The following is a 9863-nucleotide window of genomic DNA, read 5'->3' as shown; positions in this document are numbered from 1 at the left end:
CATCCTATGGAAGAGATACATAGATGATGTCTTTGTTCTCTGGGAAGGAAGTCAGCAGGAACTAATTGAATTCCAAACTCTACTAAACGAGAGCTCTGAATACCTCAAAATCACCATGCAGACTGATGAGAGAAAAATAAACTACCTGGACTTGTGGATCATCAAAAAGAATGACATTACACACAGACTTATACACAAAGCCCACAAACTGCAATACCTTGCTATGTGTGAATAGTATGCATCCTCTTCCCCTCAAGAATGGTCAACCATACAGTCAGTTATGCAGGATTAAACAAATCTGTGGCCACCAGACAGATTTTGACAGCAATGCTAAAAGAAAATGACAGATACATTCAAAATTAGAGGCTACAAGGACAAAACTCTTGATGAGGCAATGATGAAAACATCTCAAAACTGAATATTGACTTGATCTCAGACCCTTCTTTTATAATCAATTCTTTCTTTTATGAACAAGTCTTATAAATTGATATAATCTTTCTACAGCTTACTAGTGTACACCTTATGTTCCCCCTGTTGAAGATGCTCATTATAGATTAAGGTTGAACCAAAAGATTACATGTAACAAATATGAAATGAAATACAAAACAATTAAATATGTGGAATTGAATTAAACAATAATGTATGTGGATACTAATATGATGTACTATATTCAATTATGTTTCTATATGATAACAATAGCCTAATATATTTAATATGCAGACGGTATTTTTAACAGTTTCACTAATTCATAACTTAATCATTATGACACACTTTCTTTATTTTGTAAAAATACTTTAAAGTACTATATCTGTGCTTTACTATTTATGTTTTTGACATATTTAACTTTTACTTAACAACAATTCTAAAGAATATGATGTACTTTTTACTCCATACATTTTCCCTGACACCCAAAAGTACTCAATACATTTTGAATGATTAGCAGGACAGAAAAGGGTCCAATTCCCACACTTATCAAGAGAACATCCCTAGTTATCCCTACTGCCTCTGATCTGGCGGACTCACTAATCACTAAACACAAATGCTTTGTTTTTAAATGTTGTCTGAGTGTGACCCTGGCTATCTGGTTTGCTTAATTGAAGGAATTTTAGATTCATACTTGTACTTTTGATACTTAAGTATATTTTAGCAACTACATTTACTTTTGATACTTAAGTATATTTAAAACCAAATGCTTTTAGACTTTTACTCAAGTATTTTATTGGCTGACTTTCACTTTTACCGTCATTTTCTACTAGGGTAACTTTACTTTTACTCAAGTATGACAATTGAGTACTTTTCCACCACTGGTAATTTACATTTTAGTCAACTCTGGCGACTAAACCACAGTACTTCATCAAATAGCAGAACCAAATGACCTGGTTTGAAGTTGAGATGACATGGTGCAAGTGATCAGTGCCGTTCGAGATTCTACATTGACTACAGCAATTGTGAATATCTCCACAGATCTCCACAACCTATAGTATGCATGCTATCTTGAACATGCACATTTTATATGATTAACTTGACATATGAATGAATACATGTATAGTTACAGTAACCTCAAAATGTGGCCATGGATCTGGTACTTATTTTAATGTTGAATAAATACTGTTACATTAGTTTGTAAGAGAGCCTTAACTTTAGGCTATTTACTGTATTACAAAAGTAATATTGAATTGTGTTTAGTTGACAATGCAACCAAGTATCAACATTTTAAAGGATATATTTACTGCTTGGATAGTTCAATCTAAGACACTGGCTTAATTCCATTCCTTAACTTTTATTTTTGGTTGAACTGGAGACGTGAAGCCAACAAAAATGTATGAATTTGTTTTGTCGACAAATTAACAGGCTATTTATTTTATTTCAAAAGTGATATTGAAATGTGTTTGGTCGACAACATCAATAAAGGCATCATGGCATTTCACTTCCCTCATTGGCTGACAGCGCTAAAACCGGATGGGACCAAAATATTGTGGGTTTAGAGCTTGACTCAAAACGAATGCACGACAGGAAAACACACACAACTGCTACTATTATAGTATAGAAGTCAAAATACCTGTAGCTCTGTTCCTACTTGGACATAATCAAAAACATTGACACCACAGTGATTCTCATTTTAAGAGGATGCTCTAATAAATAGATAATTGCGATTTTCAGATTTATTTGAGTACTGTGAATGTATTTGTCGTGCATATATGCTTATAAATTGAATATGAAACTAAAATCGTGAATGTTTTTCAAAGGTGTCTGTGTGAACGTTCCACACAGATGTTCAATGAGCGATCGAGTTCCACGTAACTCACTAGGCCTACTCTCATTTTAATACATTCAAAACCACTACTGGTATGAAAACAAAAGCCAATAAACTGAATAATTACTGTCAAACGATCAGACCTATGCCACTCCTGTCCACCCCATGCACCCAACCCCCGCAAAGAGGGCCTCAACATGGAAGCCACACATACGCCCAGGTAGTGAGCGGGCAAACAGTCCCAACCCCCACTCTCACACTCGCCCAAGCCAATGGCATGTACCAGATGCTCAGCAGGCTCTGCTCACACTTACTGGCCTGAGGCCAAACCACGACCAACAACATTGGACACTCTATGGAACAAAAAGCATTCACTATATCATCCTGGAATATCCCAGGCCTGAGGTCATCTGCCTTTGGCCTGAAGAGCAGAAACCCGGACTTCACCAAAGAAATCGGTAACACAGACAGTGTCATCCTGCAAGAAACCTGGTATAGAGGAGACAGACCCACTGGTTGCCCTCTAGGTTACAGAGAGCTGGTAGTCCCATCCACCAAACTACCAGGTGTGAAACAGGGAAGGGACTCAGGGGGTATGCTAATTTGGTATAGAGCAGACCTAACTCACTCCATTAAATTAATCAAAACAGGAACATTCTACATTTGGCTAGAAATTCAAAAGGAAATTATACTAACAGAGAAAAATGTCCTCCTGTGTGCTACCTATATCCCCCCACTAGAATCCCCATATTTTAATGAAGACAGCTTCTCCATCCTGGAGGGCGAAATCAATAATTCCCAGGCCCAGGGACATGTACTAGTCTGTGGCGACCTAAATGCCAGAACCGGACAAGAACCTGACACCCTCAGCACACAGGGGGACAAACATCTGCCTGGAGGTGACAGCATCCCCTCCCACATATGCCCCCCTAGGCACAACTATGACAACATAACCAACAAAAACGGGTCACAACTCCTGCAGCTCTGTCGCACGCTGGGTATGTACATAGTCAACGGTAGGCTTCGAGGGGACTCCTATGGTAGGTACACCTATAGCTCATCTCTTGGCAGTAGTACTGTAGACTACTTTATCACTGACCTCAACCCAGAATCTCTCAGAGCGTTCACAGTCAGCCCACTGACACCCCTATCAGACCACAGCAAAATCACAGTCTACTTAAACAGAGCAATACTCAATCATGAGGCATCAAAGCCAAAGGAACTGAGTAACATTAAGAAATGCTATAGATGGAAGGAATGCAGTTTGGAAACCTACCAAAAAACAATTAGGCAACAACAAATTCAATCCCTTTTAGACAATTTCCTGGGTAAAACGTTCCACTGTAATAGTGAAGGTGTAAACCTGGCAGTAGAAAATCTTAACAGTATATTTGACCTCTCAAATCTAAAAATCTCAAATAGAAAACCGAAGAAAATTAACAATAATGACAAATGGTTTGATGAAGAATGCAAAAATCTAAGAAAGAAATTGAGAAACCTGTCCAACCAAAAACATAGACCCGGAAAACCTGAGTCTACGCCTTCACTATGGTGAATCACTAAAACAATACAGAAATACACTACGGAAAAAGAAGGAACAGCATGTCAGAAATCAGCTCAATGCAATTGAAGAATCCATAGACTCTAACCACTTCTGGGAAAATTGGAAAACACTAAACAAACAACAACACGAACAATTATCTATCCAAAATGGAGATGTATGGGTAAACCACTTCTCCAATCTTTTTGGTTCTATAACAAAGAACAAAGAGCAAAAACATATACATGATCAAATACAGATCTTAGAATCAACTATTAAAGACTACCAGAACCCACTGGATTCTCCAATTACATTGAATGAGTTACAGGACAAAATAAAAACCCTTCAACCCAAAAAGGCCTGTGGTGTCGATGGTATCCTCAATGAAATGATCAAATATACAACAAATTCCAATTGGCTATACTAAAACTCTTTAACATCATACTTAGCTCTGGCATCTTCCCCAATATTTGGAACCAAGGACTGATCACCCCAATCCACAAAAGTGGAGACAAATTTGACCCCAATAACTACCGTGGAATGTGTCAACAGTAACCTTGGGAAAATCCTCTGCATTATTATTAACAGCAGACTCGTACATTTCCTCAATGAAAACAATGTACTGAGCAAATGTCAAATTGGCTTTTTACCAAATTACCGTACAACAGACCATGTATTCACCCTGCACACCCTAATTGACAACCAAACAAACCAAAACAAAGGCAAAGTCTTCTCATGCTTTGTTGATTTCAAAAAAGCCTTCGACTCAATCTGGCATGAGGGTCTGCTATACAAACTGATGGAAAGTGGTGTTGGGGGTAAAACATACGACATTATAAAATCCATGTACACAAACAACAAGTGTGCGGTTAAAATTGGCAAAAAACACACACATTTCTTCACACAGGGTCGTGGGGTTAGACAGGGATGCAGCTTAAGCCCCACCCTCTTCAACATATATATCAACGAATTGGCGCGGGCACTAGAAGTCTGTAGCACCCGGCCTCCCCCTGCTAGAATCCGAAGTCAAATGTCTGCTGTTTGCTGATGATCTGGTGCTTCTGTCACCAACCAAGGAGGGCCTACAGCAGCACCTAGATCTTATGCACAGATTCTGTCAGACCTGGGCCCTGACAGTAAATCTCAGTAAGACCAAAATAATGGTGTTCCAAAAAAGGTCCAGTCACCAGGACCACAAATACAAATTCCATCTAGACACTGTTGCCCTAGAGCACACAAAAAACTATACATACCTTGGCCTAAACATCAGCGCCACAGGTAACTTCCACAAAGCTGTGAACGATCTGAGAGACAAGGCAAGAAGGGCATTCTATGCCATCAAAAGAAACATAAATTTCAACATACCAATTAGGATTTGGCTAAAATACTTGAATCAGTCATAGAGCCCATTGCCCTTTGTGGTTGTGAGGCCTGGGGTCCGCTCACCAACCAAGACTTCACAAAATGGGACAAACACCAAATTGAGACTCTGCACGCAGAATTCTGCAAAAATATCCTCCGTGTACAACGTAAAACACCAAATAATGCATGCAGAGCAGAATTAGGCCGATACCCACTAATTATCAAAATCCAGAAAAGAGCCGTTAAATTCTACAACCACCTAAAAGGAAGCGATTCACAAACCTTCCATAACAAAGCCATCACCTACAGAGAGATGAACCTGGAGAAGAGTCCCCTAAGCAAGCTGGTCCTGGGGCTCTGTTCACAAACACACCCTACAGAGCCCCAGGACAACAGCACAATTAGACCCAACCAAATCATGAGAAAACAAAAAGATAATTACTTAACATATTGGAAAGAATTAACAAAAAAACAGAACAAACTAGAATGCTATTTGGCCCTACACAGAGAGTACACAGCGGCAGAATACCTGACCACTGTGACTGACCCAAAATTAAGGAAAGCTTTGACTATGTACAGACTCAGTGAGCATAGCCTTGCTATTGAGAAAGGCCGCCGTAGGCAGACATGGCTCTCAAGAGAAGACAGGCTATGTGCTCACTGCCCACAAAATGAGGTGGAAACTGAGCTGCACTTCCTAACCTCCTGCCCAATGTATGACCATATTAGAGAGACATATTTCCCCCAGATTAAACAGATCCACAAAGAATTTGAAAACAAATCCAATTTTGAAAAACTCCCATATCTTTTGGGTGAAATTCCACAGTGTGCCATCACAGCAGCAATATTTGTGACCTGTTGCCACGGGGAAAGGGCAACCAGTGAAGAACAAACACCATTGTAAATACAACCCATATTTATGCTTATTAATTTTATCTTGTGTCCTTTAACTATTTGTACATTGTATATATATATATATAATATGACATTTATAATGTCTTTACTGTTTTTAAACTTCTGTATGTGTAATGTTTACTGTTAATTTTAGTTGTTTTTCACTTTATATATTCACTTTGTATGTTGTCTACCTCACTTGCTTTGGCAATGTTAACACATGTTTCCCATGCCAATAAAGAATTGAATTGACAGGTCATTGACGCTCGTCCTGAACTAAGGTAGGACCTATAATTTAATGAAATAATCTCAAATACACTACTTTTATCTTATGAGAACATTATTTGATCAATAACTGTCAGAAAAACTGTTATGTTTTGTGATTAGTGACAAAAAAAAGTGTTTTTTTTATTTTTAAACTAGGTCTTGTGTTTCTGTTTTCTAGAATATATTGTTGAAACTGTATAGTCAAATCCTACGTGTGCAAATGTTCTGGAAGTCCAAATTGAAGGTAGGCCTTAGTCTGAGAATCTTTCATTTTTATGAATTTATGAACATTTTGGCAGGAATTGGAATGTCCTTTGAAAGTGGAAAAAGACTACAACTTTGATCAAATTCTATTGTAATATATGTAATTTATTCTATATTATTTTTCTCAAACATGCTTTTTGTTGTTGTTTCCTCCTCCACTGTGACTCTCACAGCCATGAAAGACAGAGGGAAGTCCAGGACTAGGACACAAGAGACCAGTCAGAACAGTTCTGAGAACAGCCTAACAGACCTCCTCAGTGTCCGGTGTGCCAGTGATATTGTCCTACAGCCAATGCCACCAGGGAGAAAGAATAGCCGATCCCACTTCCACAACATGGATGTGACTAAAGAGAGGGCTGACATGGGAAGGCTTCCAATGGCCACTCCACCCTTCAGGCTCCCAATGCTCACTGTGACCTCTCTCACAGTCCAAAGGAACAAAAACACCCTCAAGGTGCCTCGTCTGCAGCTGGAGGGACAGATGGGTAGCAAGCGTCTGGGTCCGGTTAAAACCAAAACCGGAGGGAGCACGACAGAGGGAAGTCCAGGACTAGGACACAAGAGACCAGTCAGAACAGTTCTGAGAACAGCCTAACAGACCTCCTCAGTGTCCGGTGTGCCAGTGATATTGTCCTACAGCCAATGCCACCAGGGAGAAAGAATAGCCGATCCCACTTCCACAACATGGATGTGACTAAAGAGAGGGCTGACATGGGAAGGCTTCCAATGGCCACTCCACCCTTCAGGCTCCCAATGCTCACTGTGACCTCTCTCACAGTCCAAAGGAACAAAAACACCCTCAAGGTGCCTCGTCTGCAGCTGGAGGGACAGATGGGTAGCAAGCGTCTGGGTCCGGTTAAAACCAAAACCGGAGGGAGCACATTTACCTCCAGCCACGAGAAGGAGCCAGAGGTTAAATCCAGCAGACCACAGACACCAGGAAGCATCCCTAGGAGGCCCAATGTATGCTCCACTGCAGCCAAGGCAGTAGCTCCTTTATCTGGGACTACATGCAGCCAGTCTGAGGTCAGGATCCAGGCCAATCCTCTCCAGAGGTCTAACATCCAGGACCAAAGGCCCCTCTCTCCTCCTGCTCAGGCCAGACGGTTTCTGTCCGACGGCAGCCTCTTGCAGCCGCCATGTTCTCCTGTGGATGTCCTCCAGCCGGAGGTCCAGGCCAGCAGAAGCCTGGATCGACCCAAGACCGGGATAGCTAGGATAACAAGACATACTGATGGCAGCACTCTGAGGTTCCCTAATCAGACCTTAGAGCTTATAAACTCCATGGGTAGGAGGGAGAGCACCAATTATTTCCCTGTGCTGCCAACCATTGCAGTGTCAGCCTCACCTGCCCAGATGGCCATCCCATTGCCTAACCCAATGGTCAGCAATGTGCTTGATCTTCTGGTGCCTACTCCATCTGCTTCTCCGGTTCCTTCCAGCCGAGTGCCTGCCCCACCTGCCTCCCCAGTGCCAGCCCGGCCTGCCAACGTCAGATCACGGCGTGTGTCGAAGAGGATCCAGCTCTTACAGATCCGGTCTGCTATGCTGGACCAGCAGCTACCGGAACAACTGGGTGACAAACAAATCATATTACCCTCTGAGCCCCTGTCCTTCAGTAGCACTGAGAGGATGTTCCTCTGTGGTCCACCTTTAGTCTGCCACCCAGCTAACGTAGGAGGAGATGATGGCTGTCACCACCTGCCCAGACCTACGCCCAGCCACACAGGTCACACCGACCATTCCGCTTTAATTACCAGTAGGAGAGCCGGGCGAGAAGTTCCCCTCTGAAATCCTCTTGACCCCCTTGGTCCCACTGGCAGAACAGCCTCCTATCAAGCGGGAGCACATGCCCGCCTCCCGTGCCAAGGCCGAGCGGGAGAATAGCCAACGAGGGCGCAGGAAGAGAGTGAAGCCCATTCACTGGGACGTTAACTTTAAGTCTGGGCCTTTCTTCCCAGTGTGTCTCTCCATCACTGCCCTCGATCTTGGAGGTGGATGAAGAATCTCTTTCTGAAGAGATGGAGCAAAGCCAGTTGTAAGGGGTCGAACACACACACCCACATCTTCATTTTTTATTAACTTTATTTAAATAGGCAAGTTAGTTAAGAACAAATTATTATTTACAATGACGGCCTACCCCGAACAAACCCTAACCCGGATGACACAGGCCCTTAGTCCGCTGTGCCAATCGGGAGCCCTATTGAGACCTCATGGCCTCCCATGGACCAGAGAGGATCAACCAGCATCATCCCAGCGTCTGCCCTAGTACCTCCACTGCCCTTTCAACCCCAAACCACAAATGGCAGGTGACAGAAATTATCCAGCACCCACCGATCCAGGCTGTTGTGCATGAGCAGCAGCAGCTACTGTCGGAAGTACTGTTGGAACAGACTTTTCCTATGAGACCCAACAGGAGTCACAAGCTGTCAAAGTACTTTCATTCCTGGGGTGTGGAGCTTCTCAAACAGTGTTCTCTTCCTGAAGATGGACTGCTTCAACCCCTTAGGAGTATCCAGAGTATCTAGTATGCTGGTGTGATGATAGAATATGTCCCTCAGTATCAACTAGAGATTAATATTATTTCACTTGTTATTCTAGTTAGGCAAATGTTAATTTATCATCCCCATGTTCCAAAGAATTCTGTTTCTATAAAGTTTTATTGCAGTTGAAAATAATCTGTGGTGTGTGTTGTTGGTTTCATGTGAGCTATGAAGTATACCCTTTAAGTAGAATGTTTATTTCTTCATTGGACTTGTTGATTTGTTGACCAAGGAGAAGAGGTAAGTGCTGACCGGACTAATATAAGTGAACGTCCAATTCAAATGTGTATTAATCAGAAGGAGGCACATCTGACTCACACCTTAGTGCCATAATTGTTCACATTTTCAAAGTATATTCTCAGGTGGAACTATTTGTACTACAGCATTGGAAATGAGGATCTATCCAAACACAGTGTTTATGAAATGCGAGAATGCTGAACAACATTTTCTGACCAATAGGCTTGTTTGTCATATTTGGCCAAAGTTCTCTTTGCTTGAGTCAATAAGCCCTGTCTCAACTTGCACATGTAAGGGAAGCAGACAGCTGCAGATGAAATATAACTGCTGGGTTCTGCAGTAACCAGGTCTCTCTTGCCAAAATAACCCACTTTTGCAAGAAAGACCTGGATAGTGCCACATAACACAACGCTTATATAATTATTCATTTTATACAAATAAAAAGACCCCTTTATCTGGAAGAGATGTAGTTTTGCCTTACATTTGTGAAATGTGAAGGACA

The sequence above is a fragment of the Oncorhynchus gorbuscha genome, linkage group LG02, assembly GCF_021184085.1.
Source record: "Oncorhynchus gorbuscha isolate QuinsamMale2020 ecotype Even-year linkage group LG02, OgorEven_v1.0, whole genome shotgun sequence".
NCBI lineage: Eukaryota > Metazoa > Chordata > Actinopteri > Salmoniformes > Salmonidae > Oncorhynchus > Oncorhynchus gorbuscha.
The sequence above is the reverse complement of the archived record's forward strand: the minus strand, read 5'-3'. Positions refer to the sequence as shown.